The 27,481-nt window shown below is 34.7% G+C and overlaps 1 protein-coding gene across 1 annotated transcript in view; it reads right to left on the reverse strand.

Annotated features, from left to right (window-relative positions):
• The window catches only part of SOX6 (SRY-box transcription factor 6), a 652,457-nt gene extending 625,215 nt beyond the window's left edge, over nucleotides 1-27,242 (reverse strand). Inside the window, exon 1 of the mRNA XM_027580197.2 lies at nucleotides 27,181-27,242. The gene's annotated coding sequence lies outside the window, so the exon portion shown is untranslated. The remainder of the gene's footprint in view (nucleotides 1-27,180) is intronic.
• Between the last annotated feature and the right edge of the window lie 239 nt (nucleotides 27,243-27,481).

Here is a 27,481-nt window from a genome sequence, read left to right on the forward strand (position 1 = left end):
AGCAGGGCACTTTATTGATCAACTAGGCCAAAAAGGTGAGAAGATTTTCTTTTTAAAAAATTCAGGTTGGGCGCCTGGGTGCTTCAGTTGGTTAAGCCGCTGCCTTCAGCTCGGGTCATGATCCCAGGGTCCTGGGATTGAGCCCCACGTCGGGCTCCCTGCTTGGCAGAGAGCCTGCTTCTCCCTCTCCCTCTGCCTGCTGCTCTCCCTGCTTGTGCTCTCTCTCTATCTCTCTGTTAAATAAATAAATAAAATCTTTTAAAAAAAATTCAGGTCCCTTAAGCTCAGGATTCCTCTCCTATACTGCAACTTACTATATATGCAAGCATCACCTTGTCCTCCATCATGTCATCATGTTGGAATTTGGGCTTCGGATGCCAACATGCAAAAATGGTGATACTTTAGTTTCTGCTCTTGCTGAGAGTAATAAACTGTCCTTTGTCTCTGATGTAGGTGTTTCAGATATCCTGCCAGCCTACCTTGTTCACTTGTAAGCAGAGTTAAATGTCAGACCCTTCATAGTTCCTGACAATCCTCTAAGAGATTTCATTATTAGACACCCATGCATTATTTAGATGTTCTTAAATTTCCAAATGTATTTTTTTCTAGTTATATTTTTCTTATTGATTTCTAACTTAATTAGATTGGAATCAGAAAATGAAATGTTACTTTGAAACTTGTAAAAATTGTTTTCTGGCCTAGTATATGCTCATTTTTGAAATATATTCCATTTATACTTGAAAAGAATAAATATCTGATTGTTGGGTAGAACATAGGTTCATTGGATTGTACTTATTGTGTTCAAATTTTTTTCTATATAATTACTACATTTGGTGTGCTTGGTAATTTACTAAAAGGAGTGTTTTTAAATCTTTTGTAAATTTCTCTTTTAAGTGCTGTGTACTTTGCATTCATACATACTGAAGCCATGCTACTAGATGGATAGAGGTTTAATATAGTGTTTTATTCTGTGTTTTATTACAATTACTCTCTTTATCTCTAATCACTTTTATTGCTTTATTTTATTTATTAATATATTTCTATTACCTTTCTTTCTGATAGTATTTACCTGGTATATATTTTTTTAATTCTCTATTTTTCTTCAACATGTGTCCTTGTGGGGTTTTTATGTTCATTTTATTTTATTATTAAGTTTTTAATTTTAACTCTGCTATAGTTAACATACAGTATTAGATTAGTTTCAAGTGCACAATATAGTGATTCACCATTCTATACATTACTCAGTCCTCATCATGGTAAGTGTACTCTTTAAATCTCATCACTTATTTCATCCATTCCCCTACCCTTCTCCCCCCCAGTAATCATCATTTTGTTCTTTATAGTTAAGAGAATATTTCTTAGTTTGTCTCACCCTCTTTTTTTTCTGTTGCTCATTTGTTTTGTTTCTTGAATTCCACATATAAGTGAAATCATATGTTATTTGTCTTTGCCTGGCTGACTTATTTCGCTTAGTATTATACTCTCAAGCTCCATCCATGTTGTTGTAAATGGCAAGATTTCATTCTTTTTATGGCTGAATAATATTCCATTTTATAGAGATAGATATAGAGATAGATATAGAGATAAATATATATCTATCTCTATATCTATCTATCTATCTATCTGTCTACCACCTCTTCTTTATCCATTCATCTATTGATGGACACTTGGGCTGCTTCCATAATTTGGCTATTATAAATAATGCTCTAATAAAGACAGATGTGCATATATCCCTCTGAATTAGTGTTTTGTATTTTTTGGGTAAATACCCAGTAGTGTGATTACTGGATCTTAGGATAGTTCATTTTTAACTTTTGAGGAACCTCCATACTGTCTTCCACGTTGTCTGCAACAGTTTGCATTCCCACCAATAGGGCACAAGAGTTCCTTTTTCTCCACATCCTCACCAATACCTGTTGTTTCTTGTGCTGTTGATTTTAGCCATTTGAAAGGTACAAGGTATAGTTTTGATTTGCATTTCCCTGATGATGGGTGATATTGAACATCTTTTCATGTATCTGTTGACTATCTGGATGTCTTCTTTGGAGAAATATCTGTTCATGTCTTCTGCCTGTTTTAATTGGATTATTTATTTTTTGGATGTTGAGTTTTATAACTTCTTTATATATTTTGGATAATAAATCTTTTTGGATATGTCATTTGCAAATATCTTCTCTCATTCAATAGGTTGCCTTTAGTTTTATTGATTGTTTCCTTTGCTGTGCAGAAGCTTTTTATTTTGATGTAGTCCCAATAGTTTATTCTTGCTTTTATTTCCCTTGCCTCAAGAGACACATCTAAAAAAAGTTGCTACAGCCAATGTCAGAGAAATTACTTCCTGTATGGTTTTATGGTTTGAGATTTCATATTTAGGTCTTTAATCCATTTTGAGTTTATTTTTGCATATGGTGTGGGAAACTGGTCCCATTTCATTCTTTTGCATGTAGTTGCCCAATTTTCCCAATACCATTTGTTAAAGAGACTTTTTCCCATGGCATATTCTTTCCTGCTTTGTTGAAGATTAATTGACCATATAATTGTAGGTTTATTTCTGGGTTTTTCTGTCCTATTCTATTGATCTCTGTGTCTATTTTTATTCCAGTACCATACTGTTTTGATTACTACCACTTTGTAATATAACTTGAAATCTGGAATTGTAATTGTAATACCTCCGATTTTGTTTTTCTTTTTCAAGATTTGCTTTGTCTATTTGAGGTCTTTTATAAATATAAACTTTAGAAGTGTTTGTTCCAGTTCTGTGAAAATGGCTGTTGGTATTTTGATAGGGATTGCATTAAGTCTGTAGGTTACTTTGGGTAGTATGGACATTTTAATAATATTTGTTCTTCCAACCCATGAGCATGGAATTTCCATTTCTTTGTGTCATCTTCAATTTCTTTCATCAATCTTTTATAGTTTTCAGAGTACACCAAACAACCTCTTTGGTTAGGTTTATTCCTAGGTACCTTATTATTTTTGGTACAGTTGTAAATGGGATTGTTTTCTTAATTTCTCCTACTGCTTCATTGTTGGTGTATAGAAATGCAACAGATTTCTGTACATTGATTTTGTATCCCATGACTACTGAATTTATTTATCAGTTCTAGTAGTTTTTGGTGGAGTCTTTAGGGTTTTCTATGTATATTATCATATCATCTTCAAATAGTGACAGTTTTACTTCTTCCTTACCAATTTGAATGCCTTTTATTTCTTTTTGTTGTCTAATTGTTGTGACTAGAACTTCCAGTACTATGTTGAATAAAAGTGATTAGAGTGGACATGCTTCTCTCATCCTTGATGTTAGGGGAAAAGCTCTCAGTTTTTCACCATTAAGGATGATGTTAGCTGTGGGTTTTTCATAAGTGGCCTTTATTATGTAGAGGCATGTTCCCTCTAAACCTACTTTGTTGAGTGTTTTTATCATGAATGGATGTTGTGCTTTGTCAAATGCTTATTTTGCATTTATGATTTTTATCTTTTCTTTTATTGATGTGATGTATCACATTGATTGATTTGTGAATATTGAGCCAAACTTGCAACCCAGAAATAAATCCCACTTGATCATGGTGAATGATTTTTATAATGTATTGTTGGATTCAGTTTGCTAGTATTTTGTTGAGGATTTTTGCATCTATGTTCATCAGAGATACTGTCCTGTAGTTCTCTTTTATGGTTGCGTCTTTATCTGGTTTTGGTATGAGAGTGATACTGTCCTCATACAATGAATCTGGAAGTTTCCCTTCCCTGTGTCTTTGTGTTTCATGAATATTTTTATAAGTACAACATATATAGCTGAGATTTTCTTTTTAATCTAGTAGAATAAGATTTGCTTTTAAGTGATGTTATTATATTTAAATTTAATATAATTGCTAATGCATATATTTATTTGTACAATCATTATTTTTTGTTTTCTATTTGCCCTGCTTTTTCTGTTTTCTGCTTTTTTCTTTTTAAGATTTTATCTATTTATTTGACAGAGAGAGACACAGCGAGAGAGGGAACACAAGCAGGGGGAGTGGGAGAGGGAGAAGCAGGCTTCCCGTGGAGCAGGGAGTCCAATGCGGGGCTCGATCCCAGAACCCCGAAATCATGACCTGAGCCGAAGGCAGACACTTAACGACTGAGCCACCCAGGCACCCCTGTTTTCTGCTTTTTTTCTCTCATGATTTTCTTTCCTATTTTATTTTTTAAAAAGATTTTATGTATTTATTTTGACAGAGAGAGAGAGAGAGAGAGAGAGAGAGAGAGACAGCCAGAGAGGGAACACAAGCAGGGGAAGAAGGAGAAGCAGGCTTCCCGCTGAGCAGGGAGCCCAATGTGGGGCTCGATCCCAGGACCCTGGGATCACAGCCTGAGTCAAGGCAGATGCTTAACAACTGAGCCACCCAGGCGCCCCTTTCTTTCCTATTTTAGATTCATTGAGTTATTGTATGTTTTTTCTCATTCCATTCTCTCTCTTCTACCACTTTAGAAGTTTGTATCAACTAGTATCAGAACTAGCTGCTGATAAGCTTGCCAATATAAAACAACAACAACAAAGATACAAATAACAGGGCTAAGACAAAATAGAAATTTATTTCTCTTTCCTTTAAAAGATGTCCAGAGATAGTCCAGGGCTGGTATAGATGCTATAATATCATTAAGAACCCACATTCCTTCTATCTTTCTGCACAATCATCCTAGACCATGCTTGCAGACTTAAAACCACCCTCTTGGTCCAAGATTGTCTAAGATGGTTGCTGAAGATGCAGCTATCACATCTATATTGCATCCAGCAGAAGAAAGAAGGAGGACACAAGGCCCATTTCCCACCTAAGGAAATAAATGCCTTTTAGGGAACCTGGGTGGCTCAGTCAGTTAAGCATCTGACTCTTGATTTCAGCTCAGGTCATGATCTCAGGGTCATGAGATTGAGTTCTGCCCAGTGTAGAGTCTGTTTAAAATTCTCTCTCTCCCTCTCCCTCTGCCCCTCCACCTCTTGCACCATCTCTCTCTCTCTTAAAAAAAAAAAAAAAAAAAAAAAAAAAAAAAAAAGCCTTTTGAGGAATCTTTCTGGAAATTCCACACCACACTTTTGCTTAAATATCTGAACTTAAGTCACATAACTAGACCTCACATGGAAGCCAAAAAATGTCTTCTGACTGCAAACACTAACAACCTAAATGAAACAGGTTCTGTAACTAAGGCACAATGCACATTTGCCTCTCCCATGAAGTTATATATTCTATTCTATCCATTATGTGATTAACATATAATTGTCTAAAAAAATTAATATATTTTAATCTTTCCCCAAACAATACATGGACTTTAAACACTTTAATTCTAGTCAATACCCTCCAACTTTTTTTCTTAAGATTTTTTTTTTTCTGGTCAGAGAGAGGGGGAGAAAGAGAGCACAAACAGGGGGAGCAGCAGTCAGAGAGAGAAGCAGGCTCCCTGCTGAACAAGGAGTCTGATGCAGGATTCAATCCCAGGACCCTGGGATCATGACCTGAGCCAAAGGCAGACATTTAACCAACTGAGTCACCCAGGTGTCCCAATCAATATCTTCAAATTTTTAAGCTATTTGCCCAGTATTCTAATTCTATATAGTTTTTTATTCCTGTAAATATTTTTGTCATTTACACTTAGTATTTATTTAAGTTGATTCACATTTTAACCAATTTATTGCTATATATTATATTATATACCATATGTATTATTCACTACTTTTTCTTGCATTACTGACCTTTCATCTTGTATCATTTTTGCTCTGCATGAAGTGAATTCCTTAAAATTTCTTTTAGCATGGGTCTGCTAGTTACAAACTTACTCATTTTTATTTGTCTGAAAAATATTTTTTGTCTTTGCTCTAAAACTATTTCATTGGATGTGCAAATTTACAGTTATAATCATTGTTGAACATATTCTATCTTTTGTCTTCCTCTGTTCCTGATGATAAAACAGCTGTTAGTCTAACTGTTGTTTTTGAAAGGTAATCTTTCTCTATGTCACCCTTAAGATTTTTTTTGTCTTTTGTGCTCTGAAGTTTCACTACAGTGTGTCCAATTGTGGATATATTTTTATTCATTTCCATTAGGATGTGATGAATTTTCTGAGTCTATATATTGGTAACTTTCACTAATACTGTAAAATCCTCTTCAAATATTGCCTCTGCCCAATTTTTTCTCTTCTCATCTGAATCCATAATTGGATTTACATTAGATTTTCATATACTGTTCTCTATGTCTTTTAACCTCTCTTTCATTTTTTCTAATCCTTTCTCCCTCTGGGCTATAGTCTAGAAAACTTCTTCAGTTTTACCATCCAGCTGTATCTAACTGAGTTTTAAATTTCACATATTATAATTTTGTTTCCATAATCTCTCCTTGGTTCTTTTTCATATCAGTAGGTCATCTCTTACTGTCTCTTATCCTTTATTCATATTTTAATATATTTTTATTTTGTTAAACATATAAAATATACCTATTTATATTCCATGCCTAATAAGTCCAATATCTAAAATATTGTCAGGTTAGAAACCTTTATATCATTTCTGCTGCATCTTGCTCATAGTAAACATAAAAAATGCTCAACATAATTAGTCATTATGGAAATGCAAATCAAGACCACAATGAGATCCCACTTCACACATACCATGATGGCTACAACTAAAAGGATAGACAATATCAACTGTTGGTAAAGATGTGGAGAAATCAGAACCTTCAGAAATACTGGTGGAAGCTCACTGAGACAAGTTTGAAAGTTAAAAGCTCAAAGGGAACCCAGCATGGGAGGTCCCCACATTTTTGTTTTACTTCCAGGAGTTTGACCAGGTTCACAGTAAATAACAGAGAAAATTTCTCTAATGTTTCAGGCGGGGAGAGAAAAAACAGGAACATTTTGTAATATGCCAGAGGAATATTTTCTTCTTAAACAGTCCCTCAGTCAGTGGAAACTAGTTAACCAGAGCCTAAACTGCTGGTTTATTATCAAAGCCTAACTGACCTAGGAGAAATAAAACACCTAACTCTAGTGAGCTCTATCCTTCCATGTGTGAGAAAAGAAATACCAAATTCTAGCCCACTCTAGCCATCTTGTCCCACTTAATAGAGAAGAAAAAAACAGAAACAGTTGTGAAGTTCACAGTCCAGAGGCATAGTCTCCCTAAAAAACTTAGACCTAATCATAGGGCTATAGAATGCTTCCCTTCCCCCTATACCTTACTATTACAAAAGGCCTATTTACAGTAATTTTTTCACCTAGTGCCTCATGTTTGACTATCAAGAAAAAATTACAAAGCATAATAAAAGGAAAAAAAACATACATAGTTGGAAGAGACAGAGCAAGCATCAGAACCAGACATATCAGGAATATTGGAATTATAACACCTAGAATTTACAACTATCTTTAATATGCTAAGAACTCCAATGAATAAAGTAGACAGGATGTAAGAACAGATGGGCAATGTAATCAAAGAGATATAAATCCTAAGAAAGAACAAAAAAGAAATGCTAGAGATCAAAACACTAACAGAAATGAGAATGTCTTTGAAAGACTTACTAGCAGACTGGACACATGTCAGGGAAGGATCTCTGAGCTTCAGGATATATCAGTAGAAACCTCCCAAACTGAAAAACAAGAGTACAAAAACTGAAAGGAAACAAAAAGAACTATGGAACAACTACAAAAGACATAACATACACATAATTAAATACCAGAAGAAAAGGAAAAAGAGAAAGAAAGAGAAGAAATATTTGAAACAATAATGACTAAGAATTTCCCCAGATTAATGTCAGTTACTGAACCAAAAATGTAAGAAGCTCAGAGAACACCAAGCATGATAAATGAAACAACAACACCAACAACAAAATCACCTGGGCATATAATTTTAAAACTACAAAAGAAAAAAAAAAAAAAAGATAAAGAAAAAATCCAAGAGGAAGCCAGAGGGGGAAAAACACCTTAACAATAGAGGAAGAAAGATGAATTACACCTAACTTCTCAGAAACCATGCAAGCAAGAAGAGAATGGAATGAAGTATTTGAAGTGTTGAGAGAAAAAACAACCAATACTGTATTTTGTATTCTGAGAAATTTTCCTTCAAAGTGAAGGAAAAATAAGGATTTTCTCAGACAAAATAAAACTTGAAGAAATTTGTTGCCAGTAGACCTGCCTTGAAAGATATGTTAAAAGAAGTTCTTTAGAGAGAAGGAAAATAAGATAGGTCAGAAGTTTGGATTTACATAAAGAAAGGAAGAGCATCTAAGAAGAAATAAGTGAAAATACAATAAAAAGTGTTATTTTTCTTTTTCTTAATCTAACAAATAACAGTTCCTTCAAAATAATAACAGCAACAACATGCATCATATATATACAAATATAAGTGAAAGGAATGACAGCAATGTTACAGGAATGGTAGAGAGAAATTATGGCTATTTTTTTTATCATAAGGTACTCACATTGCCTATGAAGTGGTCTAATGTTATTTGAATGTGCATTTGGATTAGTTGTAGATGTATATTGAAAAATCTAGAGCAACCACCAAAAAGTGTTTTTAAAAAGGAAGTATAACTGATATGCTATAAAAAGAGAGAAAATGGAATCATTATAAAATGCTCAATTAAAACCATAAAAGTTAGGCGCACCTGGGTGGCTCAGTCAGTTAAACATCTGCCTTTGGCTCAGGTCATGACCCCAGGGTCCTGGGATTGAGCCCAGCATCGGGCTTCCTGCTCAGCAGGGTGCCTGCTTCTCCCTCTCCCTCTGCTGCTCCCCCAACTCCTGCTCGCTCTCTCTCTCTCTCTGTCTCTCTCAAATAAAAAAAAAAAACCTTTAAAAAAAACATGAAAATTAGAAAAAGAGTGGAAAGCAAAAATAGGAACAAAGAAGATGAGCAACAAATAGCAAACAGTCACAAATATGGTAGATATTAATCCAGCTATATCAATAATCACTTTGAACATTAATAATCTCAATGCACCAATTAAAAGAGAGAGATTGTCAGAATGGATCAAAAAACAAGACCCAACTTTGTATTGTCTACAAGAAACCCACTTTAACTATAAAGACATATATAGATTAAAAGTAACTGGACAGAGAAAAATATGCTACACTAACACTAATAAAAAGAAAGCAGAAGTAGCTATATTAATCTCAAACAGTGCAGACTTTAAAACAAGGAAATTTATCAGGGATAAATAAGAGCACTATATAATAAAGGAGTCAATTCTCCAAGAAAACATAACAATCCTTATAGTATATGCACCTAACAACAGAGCATCAAACTATGTGAAGCAAAAACTGATAGAAATGCAAAGAGAAATACATGAGTTTACTATCATAGTTGGAGACTTCAACATTCCTTTGTCAGAAATTGACAGGACCAGCAGGCAGAAAATCAGTAAGGACATAATTGAACTCAACAATACCATCAATCAAGTGTATACAGTTAACATCTATAGACTACTTCATCCAACAACAGCAGATTAGATATTCTTCTCAAGTTCACATGGAACATTAATCAAGATAGCCCATATTCTGGACCATAAAACACACCTTAACAAATTTAAAAGAATAGAAATCATACAATATCTGCTGTTACCAAAAAGGAATTAAACTAGAAATCAGTAACAGGAGAATCCTAAAATATGTGAAGATTAAGCCACTTTTTAAAATTTTTTATTTAAATTTAATTCAGTTATCATATAGTGCATTATTAATTTTAGGGGTAGAATTTAGTGATTCATCAGTTGCATATAACACCCAGTGCTCATTATATCAAGTGCCCTCCTTACTGCCCATCACCCAATTACCCCATCTCCCACCCACCTCTCCCCAATAGCAGCCCTCAGTTTTTTTTCCTATAGTTAAGAGTCTCTTATGGTTTGTTTCCCTCTGTTTTCATCTTATTTTATTTTTCTTTCCCTTCCCTTATGTTCATCTATTTTGTTTCTTAAATTCCATATATGAGTGAAATTATATGGTCTTTATCTTTCTCTGACTGACCTATTTCAAAGCTTAGCATAATACCCCCTAGTTCCATCCACGTCATTGCAAATGGTAAGATTTCATTCTTTTTGATGGCTGAGTACTATTCCATTGTATATATACACCACCTTTTTTTTAAAAATCCATTCATCTGTTGATGGACATCTGGGCTCTTCCCATACTTTGGTTATTGTGGACATTGCCGGTATAAACATTAGGGTGAATGTGTCCCTTTGAATCACAATTTTGTATCCTTTAGATAAATACCTACTAGTGCAATTGTTGGGTTATAGGGTAGTCCTATTTTTCTTTTTGAGGAACCTCCATACTGTTTTCCAGAGTGGCTGCACCAGGTGGCATTCCCACCAACAGTGTAGGAGGGTTCTCCTTTCTCTGCATCCTCGCCAACACCTGTTGTTTCCTGAGTTGTTGAGTTTAGCCATTCTGACTACTGTGAGGTGGAATAACATTGTGGTTTTGATTTGTATTTCCCTGATGCCAAATTATGTTGAGCATTTTTTCATGTGTCTGTTAGCCATTTGTATGTCTTTTTTTGGAGAAATGTCTGTTCATGCCTTCTGCCCATTTCTTGACTGGATTTTTTGTTTTCAGGGTGTTGAGTTTAGTAACTTCTTTACAGATTTTGGATACTAACCCTGTATCTGATATGTCATTTGTGAATATCTTCTCCTATTCCATAGGTTGCCTTTTAGTTTTGTTGATTATTTCCTTTGCTGTGCAAAAGCTTTTTATCCTGATGAAGTCCCAATGGTTCATTTTTGCTTTTGTTTTCCTTGACCCTGGAGAAATGTCTAGCAAGAAGCTGCTGTGGCCAAGATCAAAGATGTTGCTGCTTGTGTTCTCCTCTAAGATTTTGATGGATTCCTGTCTCACATTTAGCTCTTTCATCCATTTTGAGTTTATTTTTGTGTATGGTGTAAGAAAGTGGTCCAGTTTCATTCTTCTGCATGTGGCTGTCCAATTTCCCCAATACTATTTGTTGACGAGACTATTTTCCACTGGATATTCTTTCCTGCTTTGTTGAAAATTAGTTGACCATAGAGTTGAGGGTCCACTTTTGAGTTCTCTATTCTCTTCCATTGATCTATATGTCCATTTTTGTGCCAGTACCATACTGTCTTGATGATCACATCTTTGTAATATGGCTTGAAGTCAAGAATTATGATGCCACCATCTTTGGCCTTCTTTTTTAACATTACTTTGGCTATTTGGGGTCTTTTCTGGTTCCATACAAATTTTAGGATTGTTTGTTCCAGCTCTGTGAAAAATGCTGATAACATTTTGATAAGGATTGCATTGAATGTGTAGATTACTTTGGGTAGCATAGATATTTTAACAATATTTGTTCTTCCAAATCATGGAATGTTTTTCCATTTCTTTGTGTCTTTCTCAATTTCATTCATAACTGTTCTATAGTTTTCAGAGTACAGATCTTTTATCTCTTTAGTTAGGTTTATTCCTAGGTATCTTATGATTTTTAGTGCAATTGTAAATGGAATGATTCCTTGATTTCTCTTTCTGCTGCTTCATTGTTAGTGTATAGAAATGCAACAGTCTTCTGTGTGTTGATTTTATATCCGGTGACTTTGCTGAATTCCTATATCAGTTCTAGTAATTTTTGGGTGGAGTCTTTTGGGTTTTCTTTTTTTTTTTTTTTTAAAGATTTTATTTATTTATTTGACAGAGAGAGAGAGAGATAGGGAGAGCAGGAACACAAGCAGGGGGAGTGGGAAAGGGAGAAGCAGGCTTCCCACCAAGCAGGGAGCCCGATGTGGGGCTCGATCCCAGGACCTTGGGATTATGACCTGAGCTGAAAGCAGATGCTTAATGACTGAGCCACCCAGGTGCCCCTCTTTTGGGTTTTCTACATAGAGTATCATGTCATCTGTAAAGAGTGAAAGTTTGACTTCTTTGCCAATTTGGATGTCTTTTATTTCTTCTTCTTGTCTGATTGCTGAGGCTAACAAACACACTTTTAAATAACACATCAGCCAAAGAAGAAATCTCAAGAAAAAAATTAAAATGTTTTAAACTAAATGAAGATGGAAACACAACTTATCAAAATGTATGGGATGGAATGAAAACAGTGCTTAGAGAAAATTTTGTAGCTTAGTTGCATGTATTAGAAAGAAGAAGAAAAATCTAAAATCAATAATCTAATTTTCCACCTTAGGAAACAAGAAAAAGAAGAGCAAATGAAGACCAAACTAAGTAAAAGAAAATAAATAATAAAAATGAGAGTTGAAATCAATGAAATTGAAAACAAGAACCCCAGAGCTGTTTCTTTTAAAAGATCAATAATTGATAAGCCTGAAGCCAGAAAGAGAACACAAATTACTAATATCAGAAATGAAAGAGGAGACATCACTACAGATCCCATGGAAATTAAAAGGATAATAAACAATACTATGAACAACTTTATGCCTCAAAATTTGATAACCTAGATAAAATGGACCAATTCCTTGAAACAAACAATCTGCCAAAATTCACACAAGGAGAAAAGATCATCTGAATACATCCATACGTCTTTAAGAAATTGAATCAATAAGTAATAACTTTCCAAAACAGAAAGCACCAGGCTCAGACAGGTTGACTGGTGAATTCTACCCAAAAATTTCAGGAAGAAATTATACCAGCTCTCTATAATGTCTTTCAAAGGATAGAAGCAGAGGGAATAATTCCTAGCTAATTTTATAAAGCCACCATTACCTCAATATCAAAACCAGATAAAAACAAGAAAACTACTGACAAATATCTCTCATGAACATAGATGGAAAAATCCTCAACAAACATTATCACAATGAATCCAAAAATATATAAAGAATTATACACCATGACCAGGTAGGATTTATCTCAGGCATGTAAGGATGTTTGAACATTCAGAAATCAATTAATATAGTCCATCACATCAACAGAAAAAAGAAAAACCACATGATCAAATAAGTAGATGCAAAAAAGCATTTGATAAAATCCAACACCTATTCATGATTTAAAGAATTCTCAGTAAGCTAGAAATACAAGGGAACTTCCTCAACTCAATAAAGAATATCTACCAAAAAAAAAAAAACAAACAAACAAACAGATAACATCATACTTCATGGTGAGAAACTAGAATCTTTCCCAGTAAGATCAAGAACAAGGCAAGGATGCTTCTTCTAACCACCTCTTTTCACCATCATATTGTAAGTCGTAGATAATGCAATAAGACAAGAAAAGGAAAAAAATAATACAGACTGGGAAGGAAGAAATAAAACTGTCTTCTCAGATGACATGAGTGTCTATACAGGAAATCTGAAAGAAATGACAAAAAATCCTCTCAGAACTAATAAACAATTATAACAAGGTTTTGGGATACAAGATTAATATATATAAAATCAATCACTTCTGTATTTATTAGCAATGAACAAGAAGAATTTAAAATTAAAAACAGAATACCATTTACATTAGCACCCCCAAAATGACTTAAGTATAAATTAAACAAAATATTAAAAAATATTAATCAAACAAACTAATTCTAAAGTTTATAGGGAGAGGCAAAAGACCCAGAATAGCTAACATAATACTGAAGGAGAACAAAGTTAGAGAATTGACACTACCCAACTTCAAGATTTAATATAAAGCTATAGTAAACAAGACAGTGCAGTACTGAGGAAAGAAAAGGCAAATAGATCAAGGGAACCAAATAGAGAGCCCAGAAATAGACCAAATAGTCAACTGACCTTGACAAGAGAAGCCAATACAATGTAACAAAATAGTCTTATCAGCAAATGATGTTGAAAGAACTGGACATCCACATGCAGGAACCTGAATCTAGGCACAGACCTTACACATTCACAGAAGATTAACTCCAAATGGATTATGTACCTAAATGTAAAATGCAAAACTCTAAAAATCTTAGAAGATAATTTAGCAGAAGCCCTAGAGGAACTTTGGCACAATAATGACTTTTTAGGTACAATACCAAGGGCATGATCCATAAAAGAAATAGTTGATAAGCTAGATTCATTAAAATTTAAAACTTCTGCTTTGTGATAGACAATGTCAAGAAATAAGAAGACAAGCCAAAAATCAGAGAAAATATTTGTAAAAGACACATCTGATAAAGGACTATTATACAAAATATACAAAGAACTCAGACTCACCAGTAAGAAAACAAACCACACATGGAATATTCTCCAGGCTAGATTACACGTTAGGACACAAAACAAGCCTCAATAAATTAGGTTTGCTTGCTTGTTTTTAATTTTACATTTTTTTTTAGTTATTCAGTTAGCCAGCATATAGTACATCATTAGTTTTTGATGTAGTGTTCAATGATTCATTAGTTGTGTGTAACACCCAGTGCTCATCACAACATGTGCTCTCCTTAATACGCATCACCCCCCTCCCTTCTGTAATCCTCACCAATATCCCTGATGAACATGGATGCCAAAATGCTCACCAAGATCCTAGCCAATAGGATCCAACAGTACAGTAAAAGGATTATTCACCATGAACGGATCGGATTTACTCCTGGGATGCAAAAGTGGTTCAATAAATTGTAAAGATTGAAGTCATATCAAGGAACTTTCCAAACACAATGGTGTGAAACTAGAAATCAATTACAAGAAAAAAAAATGGAAAAAACACAAACGCGTGGAGGCTAAACAACATGCTAATAAACAATCAATGAGTCAATAAAGAAATCAAACAGGAAATCAAAATATACCTTGAGACATATGAAAATGGAAACACAATGGTTCAAAATCTTTAAGAATGCAGCAAAAGAGGGAAGTGTATAGTGATATAAGCCAAACTCAAGTAAAACAAAAAATCTCCAATAAATAATCTACAGTTACACTAAGTGAAACAAGAAAAAAGAACAAACAAAGCCCAAAGTTAGTAGAAGGAAAGAAATAATAAAGATCAGAGTGGAAATAAATGAAATAAAAACTACCAAAAAATAGAAAGGATCAATGAAACTAAAAGGCGGTTCTTTGAAAAGATAAACAAAATTGATAAATCTTTAGCCATACTCATCAAGAAAAAAAGAGAGAGGACTCAAATAAAATCAGAAAAAAGAGGAGAAACTACAACCATGACCATAGAAATATAGAGGATTATAAGAGTCAGCTATAAAAAATTATGTCAACAATTGGACAACCTAGAAGAAATGAATAAATTCCTAGAAACATACTATTAGAAGGTGGAAGAGGGAGAGTATCCTCCAAACTGAGAAGGCACTTTGAAACTGTAAAACAACCCAAGCCACTCCATACCATTTACACAGAGTTTTACTCAGGGTAAATTACTGACAGAGGGATCAGGCAGGCAATGATCCAGGCATCTGCAAAGGTACCTCCACTCTATTCTCTGCCATGTCCAGACCTCTACCCACAGCTTTTGTAAAGTGAGGGGCAATGTGGTAAGGTCAAAGTGTAGTTATCTAAAGTGGCACCATCTGTACACCAGAGAATCCCTACCAGTTAGCTAAAATGGGGCCTTCTGTGCACCTGTCATCTCTACTAGTTACTTAAAGTGGGTCCTGCTGTGCACTGGTCTTCTACACTAATTTTTTAAAAAGGGTCTTCTGTGAGCCAGTCATCTCTACTAGTTACCTAAAATGGCCACTTTAGGGAAGATCAAAACAAGCCTTCCTGCATTCTGGTTAAGGCATACATTAACTTCCAAGGGGCCTAGAACACATAGCCCCAAGGGAGGTCATCACACAGGCATGAACAAGACAGAAGGCTGAAGATGGAGTACTGTATTGTCAACACTCCTACACATACAATCTTCCAAAACTGAATCAAGAAGAAAAAGAATATGAACAGAACAATTAGTAGTAATAAAATTGAATCAGTAATCAAAAAACTCTCTTCAAACAAAAGTCCAGGACCAAATGGCTTCACTGGTGAATTCTACCAAATATTTAAGGAGTTAATACAGATCCTTCTCAAACTATTCCAAAAAATATAACAGGAAGGAATGCTTCCAAATTCATTTTATAAGGCGAACATTACCCTACCAAAACCAGATAAAGACACTACCAAAAAAGACCAATATCCCTGATGAATATAGATGCAAAAATCCTCAACAAAATATTAGCAAACCAATCCAACAATACATTAAAAAGATCATTCACCATGATCAAGTGGGATTTATTTCAAAGATGCAAGAATATACAGTTTAGTATCCACAAATTAATCAACATGATACACCACATTAACAAAATGAAGAAAAAAATCATATGCTCATCTCAACAGATGCAGAAAAAGCATTTAACAAAATTCAACATCCATTCATGACAAAAACTCTCAAAAAAGTGGGTTCAAAGAAAACATACCTCAACATACTAAGAGCCATATATGACAGACCCACAATAAGATCATACATACTCAATGGTGAAAAGCTGAAAGCTTTTTCTCTAAGATCAAGAATAAAACAAGGATACCCACTCTCACCACTTTTATTCAACATAGTACTAGAAGTCCTAGGCACAAAAATCAGACAACAAAAAGAAATAAAAGACATCTAAATTGGTAAGGAAGAAGTAAAACTGTCACTATTTGTAGATGACATGATACTATATATAGAAAACCCTAAAGAAAAAGCCATTAGAATAAATGAATTCAGTAAAGTAGCAGGATACAAAATATATACTATACACTAATAATACACAAATAGAAAAAAAATTAATGAAATAGGGCACCTGGGTGGTGCAGTCAGTTAAGCATATGCCTTTGGCTCAGGTCATGATCCCTGGGTCCTGGGATTGAGCCCCACATCAGGCTCCCTGCTCAGTGGGGAACCTGCTTCTCCCTCTGCCCCTCCCCCTTCTTGTGCTCTCTCTCTCTCTCTGTCTCTCTCACATGCTTTCTCTCTCTCTCAAATAAATAAAGTCTTTTTAAAAAATTAATGAAATGATCCCATTTGCAATTGCATCAAAAAAGAATAAAATACCTAGGAATACATTTAACCAACAGATGAAAGACATATACTCTGAAAACTATAAGACATTGGTAAAAGAAATTGAAGATGAAATAAATGAATGGAAAGATATTCCATCCTCATGGATTGGAATAATTAATATTGTTAAAATGTCCATACTACCCAAAGCAATCTACAGATTCAATGCAATCTCAAACAGTAGTATTTTTTGCAGAACTAGAACAAATAATTCTAAAATTTGTATGAAATCACAAAAGACCCCAAATAGCCAAAGTAATCTTTTTTTTAAGATTTTATTTATTTATTCATGAGAGACAGAGAGAGAGGCAGAGGGAGAAGCAGGCTCCCGGAGCCCGATGCGGGACCTGATCCCAGGACTCTGGGATCATGACCTGAGCTGAAGGCAGACGCTTAACCATCTGAGCCACCCAGGTGCCCAGCCAAAGTAATCTTGATAAAGAAATACAAAGCTGGAGGTATCACAATCCCAGATCTCAAACTATACTACAAAGCTATAATAATCAAAACAATATGGTATTGGCACAGAAACGGTCACATAGATCTATGGGAAAGAACAGAGGCCCAGAGCGCCTGGGTGGCTCAGTTGGTTAAGCGACTGCCTTTGGCTCAGGTCATGATCCTGGAGTCCCGGGATCGAGTCCCATATCGGGCTCCCTGCTCAGTGGGCAGTCTGCTTCTCCCTCTGACCCTCTTCCCTCTTGTGCTCCCTGTCTCTCATTCTCTCTCTCTCAAATAAATAAATAAAATCTTTAAAAAAAAAAAAAGAACAGAGGCCCAGAAATAACCCCACATTCGGGCACCTGGGTGGTTTAGTTGGTTAAGCATCTGCCTTCAGCTCAGGTCATGCTCCTGGGGTCCTGGGATTGAGCCCTGTGTCAGGCTCCCCACTCAGTGGGGAGTCTGCTTCTCCCTCTCCCTCTGAACCAGCTGCCCCCCATGCTTTTGCTCTTGCATGCTCGCTCTCTCCCTCAAATGAATAAATAAAAAATCTTAAAAAAAAAAAAAGAAAGAAAGAACCCCACACTTATGTGGTCAACTAGTCTATGACTAAGGAAGCAGAATATACAATGGGTAAAAGATAATCTCTTCAATAAATGGTGTTGGGAAAGTTGGACAGCTTCATGCAAAGGAATGAAACTGGACCACTTTCTTACACTATACACAAAAGGAAACTCAAACGAGATTAAAGACCTAAATGTAAGACCTGAAGCCATAAAACTCCTATAAGAAAATAGGCAGTAAACTCTTGGACATTAGCCTTAGCAATATTTTTCTGGACTTCTTCTTAGGCAAGGGGTAATAAAGCGGAAAAAAAAAACTGGAACCATAGTAAACTAAAAAAGTTTTGCACGGTGAAGGAAACCATCAACAAAAGGACAACCTACTGGATGAGAGAATATATTTGTAAATGATATCTCTGATAAGGGGTTAATATCCAAAATATATAAACAATTCATACAACTCAATGCCAAAAACAAACAAACAAACAATCTGATTAAAAAATGGGCAGAGGACCTGAATAGACATTTTCCAAAGAAGACATATAGATGGCCAACAGACACATTAAAAGATGTTCAACATCACTACTCATCAGGGATATGCAAATCAAAACCACAATGAGATATCACCTCACACCAGTCAGAATGGCTATTATCAAAAAGACAAGAAATAACAAGTGTTGATGAGGATGTGGAGAAAAGGGAACCCTCATGCACCATCGGTAGGAATGTAAACTGATGCAGCCATTATGAAAAACAGTATGGAAGTTCCTCAAAAAATTAAAAATAAATATACCATAAGATCTAGTAATTTCACTTCTGGTATTTACCCCAAGAAAACAAAAACACTAATTCAAAAATATATAAGCATGCCTATGTTTATTGCAGCATTAATTACAATAGCCAAGATATCGAAGCGACCTAAGTCCCGTTGATAGACAAATGGAATGGAAGATGTGGTGTATATATATATACAATGGGATATTACTCAGCCATAAGAGAATGAAATTTTGCCGTTCGCAACAATACAGATGGACATAGTGTATTATGCTAAGTAAAATAAGTCAGAGAAAAACAAATACCATATGACTTCACTTATATGTGGAATCTAAAAAACAAAACAAATAACAAACAAATAGAAACAGACACATAAATACAAAGAAAAACTGGTGGTTGCCAGATGGGAAGGGCCTGGGGGGGTAGGACAGAATATGTAAAGGGGATTAGGGTGTACAAACTACCAGTTATAAAATAAATAAGTCACAGGATGAAAAGTACAACTTAGGGAATATAGTCAATAATATTGTCATAACTTTGTATGGTGACAGAAGTAACTACACATATTGTGGTGAGCATTTTATAATGCATATAATTGTCAGATCACTATGTTGTACACCTGAAACTAATATTGTAGGTCAACTATAATTCATTTAAAAATTAAAATGAAAAAATGGCTGCTAAAAAAAGTTATTCATGCATCACAAAAGGATAGTACATAACAGATTTCTTTGAACAAAATAATCAAATTATATATGAATGTATATTATGTGTACTTTCCACCACCATGGTAGAATGGAGTGAAGGGACAGCCAGAGTAAGTTAAAGTGCCACAAAGTTCTCTTACCAAGATCCACATGTTTTTTTCTTGATTAAAACTTCCCTTGGGGGGTGCCTGGGTGGCTCAGTTGCTAAGCAGCTGCCTTTGGCTCAGGTCATGATCCCAGGGTCTTCGGATTGAGCCCCATCGGGGCTCCCTGCTCAGCAGGGAGCCTGCTTCTCCCCCTCCTTCTGCCTGCTGCTTCCCCTACTTGTGCTCACTCTGTCAAATAAATAAAATCTTTAAAAAACAAAAGCAAAAACTTCCCTTGGTTACTATAAGCTCTTGATTAGTTTCCAGAGTTTTGAAAGGCCTAAGTTCAACATTTTTTGCCAGCACATCACTGCTTTTCTGGAAATAGAAACTTTAAGAGGTCCCTGCTCTGCCATTCTTACTTATGTTATGCAGTATTGACTGGTATTTAATATTAAACCAGGTTTGCATTCCTGGGAGGGAAACCCACTTGGTCATGATAAATTATCCTTTTTAAATGTGGTTAGATTTGATTCATTAAACTATTTAAAATTTGTGAATCTATGTATATGAGGAGTGTTGATCTGTGATTTTCTTTCCTGTGATGTTATGGTGTGGTTTTGATGTTAAAGTAATGCTGACCTCATAAAATGAATTGAGAAATATTTCTCCCTCTTCAATCTTCTGGAAAAATTTTCATAAAATTGGTACTATTTCTACCTCAGTGCTTGATAGAATTCACCAATAAAGAAATCCAGCCCTCTAGTTTTCTTTGTGAGAGGTTTTGAACTACAAAATCACTTACTTTAAGATACACAAACACTAAGGTTATTCATTTCTTCTTAAGTGAGCTTTGGTAGTTTGCATCTTTTAAAAAAATGTTTCCCACTTTTTCTAAACTGTCCAATCTACAGGCATAAAGTTGTTTATAAAATTCCTTTATTATCCTTTTAATATCTTCAGAATATTTGTTGATGTCGTTTGGGTCTTTTTTTTCCTTATCACTTTGAGTAAATCTTTATCAATTTTATTAATCTTCTCAAAGTACCAACTCTGGTTTTATCAATTTTTCCTTATTATTTTTTTGCTTTCTACTTCATTGATTTTTCTCTGATATTTATTATTTCCCTTTTTATGCTTACTTTTTATTCATTTTACTTTTTTTTCTATTTCTTAAAGTGAAAGCTGAGGTCATTTATTTTAGACCTTTCTTATTTTATTAGAAAGGCTTTTAGTCTTATAAATTTCCCCCTAAGTACTAAATTAGCAGCATCCTACAAATTGTGATATGTTGCATTTTAATTTTTATTCTATTCAAAAATCATTCAAATTGCCCTTCTGGTTTCCTTTCCCCCTATGTGTTTTTTAGAAGTGTGTTATTTAGCTTTCAAATATTTGAGATTTTGCATATATCTTTTCTATTACTAGTTTCTAATTTAATTCCATTGTAAGCAGGGAATATATTCACATGATTTGAATCATTTTAAAATTGAGAATTATTTTCTGGCCCAGAATATGGTCTATCTTGGTAAATATCACCTGTGCACTTGAAAACAATGTGTATTCTGCTGTTTTGGGGTATAGTATTCTATAAAGGTCAATAAGGTCAAGTTGGTTGATAGTTTTGTTCAATCTTTTGTATCCTTCCTCATTTCCTACATACTTGTTCTATCAATTATTAAGAGAACACTGTTGAAATCTCCAAATCTAATTTTAGATTTTTACAGATACTTTCAGTTTTATACAATTTTTTAATGTATTTTGAAGCTGTTACCAGATGCATAAACAGGATTGTTAAGTCTTCTTGATGAACTGACAATCTTTTCTCCTAAAATATTCTTTGCTCTGAAACCTACTTTGCCTGGTATTAAAATAGCAATTCTAGCTTTCTTTTGACTCATGTTAGCATGGTTTATTTTCCCCAACCTTTCACTTTTAACCTATTAAGGTGGATTTCTGGTAGGCAATCTATAGTTGTGTCTTGTCTTTTTAGCCAAACTGACAATCTCTGCCTTTTAATTGCAATGCTTAGACCATTTACATTTAATGAGATTATTGATATGATCAGGTTTAAATCTACCATTTTGCTATTTGTTGTCTCCTTTACTCTTTGTTCCCTTTTTCCTATTTCCTAATTTATTTTGAATAGAATTTTTTTTATGAATCCATTTTAAGCTCCAGTGTTGGCTTATTAGCTAAAAATTCTTTATTATATTATTTTGCTAGTTATTTTAAAGTTATAGTGTACATTTTAACTTATCATGAGACTACTTCCAAGTACTATCCCATTTCACCTGTAGCATACCACTTACAACAGTTTACTTCATCCCACCTTCATGTTGTTGTCTTATACTTTACTTCTACATGTTATAAATCCCACAACACATGGTTCTTATTTTTGCTCTTACATTTTAAAGAGATTTCAATAATAAAAATAAAGGATTTTATACTAACTCACACAGTAACTATTTCTCTTGTTATATTTAGATTTCCATCTATTATCATTTTCCTTCTGCCTAAAGAAAATCCCTTCAACATTTCTTGTAGTACATGCCTACTAGTAATGAATTTTCAGCTTGTGTGTGTATGAAAGTCTATTACATCTTTATTTTTGAAAGATATTTTTGCTGAGAACAGAATTGTATGTTGACAGTATTATTCTTACAGTACTTTAAAGTTGTTGCTCCATCATCTTGTCATGTGCATCATGTTCAGTGTGAAATCTGCTTTCATTTTAATCTTTGTATCTCTGTATAGAATGTCTTTTTCCCCCTGGCTTTCTTTTCTCTATCATTGGCTTTAATAAATTTTGATTATAATGTGTTCCCTGTGCTTGGGGCTTATAGTTTTCAACAAATTTGAAAAAATATTGGCCATTATTCATTCAAATATTTTTCTTTCCCTTCTCCACTTCTCTTTCAGTGACTCCAATTATACATATACCAGACTACTTGAAGTTGTTCCACAGTTAACAAATTCTCCATTTTCCCCCCATCTTTTTTCTCTGTTTCATTTTGGAATGTTTCTATCACTGTCATCAAGTTCATTAATCTTTTCTTCAGCAATGACTACTGTACTGTAGTCACACCCTCTGTATTTTTTTAAAATCTCAGACATCATAGTTTTCATCTCTAGTAGTTGGAATTGTGTCTTTTGAAAAATATTTTCCATGCCTCTGTTCAATCTTTCCTCTACCTTCCTGAACTTATGGAATACCATGATATTAACTCTTTAATGTTCTTTTACAGTAATTCATTCATTGGTGTCATTTTTTAGTCAGTTTCAATTGGTTGATTTTTCTCCTCTTATTGGGTTGTATATCCCTGCTGTTTTGCATCCCTGTTAAATTTTTATTGAATGCCAGATATTGTAAATTTTACTTTAACAACTACTGGATATTTCTGTATTTGTATAACTATCCCTGAGCTTTGTTCTAAGAAATAGTTAAGTCACTTGAAAAGAGTTTGATCCCTTGGTCTTGCTTTTAAGTTTCATGAGGTAGAACTAAAACAGTATATAGTCTAAGGCTGATTTTGCCTTGCTACTGAGGCAAACCTTTCTTGAGTTTACTACCTGATGTCCTGTGAATTACAAGTTTTCTCATTCTGGCTGGGGAAAACTGGAACTATTCCCATCCCTATTCGATCTCTGAATACTATTCCTTCTAACATTTTACAGTGGCTCTTGTCTCCATAAGTGTTTTTATCTTTTTGTGCTTGGAAAATGCACCATTCCTCAGTCTGTGGCTTATGGTATAAACGCAGAGCTCTGAATCTCCAGGGCTCTTAGCCTGGTAAGGCTCGAAATCCTGTTCTCCAGGTTTTTATCTCTTTTATCAGCTTTATAGGGTTTGTTTTGAAATTCAAAGGAAAGAATTTGGCTCTTCATTCTTGCTGGGTTCTTTTTTGGCTTCCCTTCACTGAGGCAAAAAATCTCAGCCCTGGAGTCTAGTTTTTATAGTATAAGGGCTGCAAGATAAAAACAGAACTTCTAAGAAGGAAAATTTTCTATAGTATTTCAAAATACAATCCCATTACACATATTTTGGTAATAATTCTTCCTCCTCCCCTTCCCCTGCCCCCTCCTCCTCTTCTTCTTTCCCTTCTTTTTCCTCCTCCTCCTCCTCCTCCTTCATCTTCCTCCTCTTCTCCTTCTTCTTTTTCTTTTTCTTCTCATTACATGACTTAATTCCTTGGCTTTCCATGCAATACAAGGAAACATTGTCTTTGGAAATCTAAAAGAATTGGCCACTTCCAAGATCTGTTACCTGGGACAAGTTACTTCAAAGTCTCCATTACTGATGAGGGAACAGAAGGCAAGCTGAGGACAAAGCAGAAGCTGAAACCCCACAACACCCCCACCCCCCACCCCCCCACCCCCCACCCCCCGCCACATGAGGGATCTATGTGACATTCCTCAGGCACTCCTGGCTGCCCTAAAGGGAAAACAAATAGTTAACTTATGGGGATCACAATCCTACAAGACAGGAGTCTCCCTCAGTTTACACATGTCTTAGCAATCTACAAGAACAAAGCATTTCTATCAATGGCCTAGCTTCCAGAAGGGAATGGAGATACAATTAAATGTCCTTATAATCTGCAGCCCATTGACAGATACTTGAAGCGGGCAAAGTGTAATGTCTCCCCAGGAAGCTCCCAACTACCTTACTGTTAATGCCTTACTAGAAGGAAAAACAAACTTAACTTGACAATGGCAAGGCCTCTGGTATCCTGTGAGTCTTCTTTAACATACAAAAATCCTTTTGAAACCTCCCTTTTCCTTACCTCCCCCAATTCCCAAGTATATAATCAGCCACCCCCTCACAACCCCAGGGCAGCAGCTCTTTCTGCCCATGGGTCTTGTCCCTGTGCTTTAATAAAATCGCCTTTACGTACCAGAGATGTCTTGAGAATTCTTTCTTGGTCTTCGGCTCTGGACCTCACTTATATTCTACAACTTCATCATTACTTCATTTGTGAAATGGGAATAACAATAATTTTCATAATCCAATGAGGATTAAATGAGTTATTATGTACAAAGTGCCTGCCACCATATATGATATATAATAACACCTTAATAAGTATTAGCCTTCAATAAGGAAATATTTTTGTAGTGTCAAATAAATTCTTTATGTGAAAGAGATTTAAATATAGGCTAAAGGTTTTGGGGTGCTTGGGTGGCTCAGTTGGTTAAGCATCTGACTCTTGATCTCAGCTCAGGTCTTGATATCAGGGTCATGAGTTCAAGCCCCACACTGGGGGCTTTAAAAATATATATACATGCTAAAGGTTTTATTTGGCTGATGTACGGTACATCAGGTAACACTTGAAGATCAGGCGAATCCTCAATTGAAGAAGAGTCAGAATTTTTATATGATATGGGAAAGTATGGGTCCTTGCAGTTTTGGCTTAGAAACAGGGTTTTTTATTGTTGTTGTTTGCTTGTTTTTATTTTAACTGAAACTCAAGATTGGGGGCCATTCCTGTTTTCATGCCCCTGCTTGGGATTAGTTGGTGCAATCCTAATAGCCATCAGAATAGTATTGTCACAGAACTGGTTTTGCAAGCTATGTAATTTATTAGCTAATCAAGGTTCATAGGGCAGGGGAGGTAGATAGCAAAAAGAAAGAAAAAGAGGCAGAGATAGAACGCAAGGGAGGAACTGAAGATGCATGGTCATGTGTGTCTTAGGTCTTTTACAAAGGGAAGCAAATTACGGGATGTTAGAGATATTTCCTATTGTGTTAATGAGAATTCACTTATAGTCAAGAGAAAGGCAACTAAAACAAAACAAGAAGGAAATAGATCACTTTATTCTTGATCTGAGATCTTTTTTATAACTTTATGGTTACAAAAGTAATAAATTTAAAAAATAAAACGTATAAATAGGTGATGGAGATTAAGGAGTGAGTGTACTTGTGATGAATACAGGGTGTTGTATGGAAGTGTTGAGTCACTATATGGTACACTTGAAACTAATATTACACTGTATGCTAACTAACTGGAATTTAAATAAAAACTTGAAAAGCAAAACTAAAACAGAAGTATAAAGAAGAAAAAAACAAAACAAAACACCATCACTCAAGATGACCACTATTAATGTTTTAGATTACATCTCTCTCTAGTTTTTCAATGCATTTGTAAGCCAGATACATCTAGTCCCTTATAAGCTGGCTATGGAGTCCTAGAGAATATTTCCCCATTTATTTCTCTTTAAATTCTCTCTCTCTCAAAATAAAAAAAAATAAATAAATAAAAAATAAAAGGTGAGTGGAGGGAAAGGAGTAAAGAAAAAAGGCTTTAGTAAACAATTAGACTTCACTGAAGATTTTTTAGTGGGCTGTCTCCACAGTCAACAAATTTAGAATCTGCCTTAGAAATTTTTATTCTCCCAAACTCCTCCTCAATGCAGCCTGCCCCGACGTCCTAGGTAGATCCCCTCTTCTGGCTCTGTTACCACTCTTCCCTCCCTGTAGAGCTCTTCTCTAGCATTTACTTTTGAACCTACATATATAAACTCATCATGGAGATCAATAAAACAGGGCAGTTTACCAACTTTTGAAATTGAATATCCAACTTGGAGTCTTAAACCTCACTCCAAATAGTTTATTAAGGCATTCTCTCCAAATAAGTACAAGATTCTCCCCAAAAGGCATTTAGTAAATAATATTTTCTCCATATTATTACATATATACATACTTATAACATACTTGCATTCTTTCTTCTTTTCAAAATTAATATTATCCTGTTTATAAAGCTTTGTATCCTACTTTTACAGTCTACTTGATACAGTGAGCATTTTCTATTCTTTACAGATTCTTTATAAACTCTATTTTATAGCTACATAAAATAACAATGTTAGATATTAGGTTATATCTTGTAAAATTGATGTTTTTGTATTTCAATAACAGTCAAATATTAGCATTTTCATATGGTTCATTCTAGTAACTATTCCCTTACGGTTGAGCATTTAGAATGTTTCCCACTTTTCCTATAATAATTAATGCTATGATGAGTATTATTATATACAAATCTTTGATGTTATCTCTGGCTAAGATTTTAAGCTCTATTTCTTGAAGTGAGATCATACTAGGTCAAATTGTATAAATAATAATAATAAAGTAACCTCTTTCCATAAAGGTTGTACCAATTCTGATTCCCACTAATAGTTCAGGAGTATCTCCATCTTACTATACCCTGGACAGCATTACTGCTACTAAAAAACTGAGACTCAACAAATAGTATTTCATTATTGTTTATCTTTGCAATAATTTAATTGCTGGTGAGAATGACCAGTTTTTCATTTTCATTCACCATATATAGTATTAGTTGTGTGTGTAATTCTTCTAATTCTTCTTTGCCCAGTTTTCCCATTAGTATTATTTTCAAAATAAGGATCCCAATCCTTCATTTATCATATCTGCTGCAAATATTTCATGGCAATTTAACATTTGACTATTATAAGAGCTTCAGAAAGAGACAGGAAATATTAGGCCACCATTATTGCCCAAAGGCAAGAGATAAACTTAATTCTTCAAGTAGCTTATGGTTCTACTGCTCTAAGCACACAAGTGATGTCTATATTCTATTTGGGAAACACTGTGGTCTGAGGTAATATTTAGAAAGAAAATACAATCCAACAACAGCTATACAGTCATTTAGTTTTACTTACTAGTTTTCTGTTTGCTCTTTTAATGTTTAAGAAAGAAACATTTTGGGGGGGCCCTGGGTGGCTCGGTTGAGCGTCCAACTCTTGATCTCAGCTCAGGTCTTGACCTCAGGGTCGTGAGTTTGAGCCCCGTGCTGGGTTCCCTGTTGAGCACAGAACCTACTTAAAAAAAAGAAAGAAAACATTTTAGAAGGCATCATTGATTATGGACAGAAATATATGTCAATGTACCTATTTACAATCTAAATGTAACTCCAACCACAAATACTAGACAAATTGTAATGACCAGATCTTTCCTTTCACC

Source organism: Zalophus californianus, chromosome 11 (genome assembly GCF_009762305.2).
Source record: "Zalophus californianus isolate mZalCal1 chromosome 11, mZalCal1.pri.v2, whole genome shotgun sequence".
NCBI lineage: Eukaryota > Metazoa > Chordata > Mammalia > Carnivora > Otariidae > Zalophus > Zalophus californianus.